Source organism: Pygoscelis adeliae, unplaced genomic scaffold, assembly GCF_000699105.1.
Source record: "Pygoscelis adeliae isolate BGI_AS28 unplaced genomic scaffold, ASM69910v1 Scaffold294, whole genome shotgun sequence".
Classification (NCBI taxonomy): domain Eukaryota; kingdom Metazoa; phylum Chordata; class Aves; order Sphenisciformes; family Spheniscidae; genus Pygoscelis; species Pygoscelis adeliae.
Window position 1 is genome coordinate 601,817 of NW_008824722.1, and position 399 is coordinate 602,215.

Sequence of the window (399 nt, forward strand, 5' to 3'; positions counted from 1 at the left end):
AATACGTGCACCTGAACGCGTTTTTATTCTTTTAAACTCCCGTATTTTAATTTCCGGTCCGAGAAGTCCAGTTGGACACGGGCTCCCCGGGAAAAACAGACGGGTCGTGCCTGTCCCAGCTCCAGGAGAGACGAGAACTTGATTTTATTAGTGTTATTAATTTAACTTTAAATACTTCGATAAATGCAATTTGCAGGACCCCTCCGGAGGAGGAGGAGGGAGGCCGGGGAGGGCAGGGAGGTGGGAGGGAGCCGGCCGGGGGCATTTCAGGCCTCCCGGCCGTGCCAGGCTCTGTGGGCGGCAGAGATTTAGCAGCTCTCGGGCCCTCCCTGCCCCCTCCCAATCCCGGGAGAGGCAAGGCCGGGCCGTGGGGCAAGCGGGGGAGCCTCGCCGGGGGGG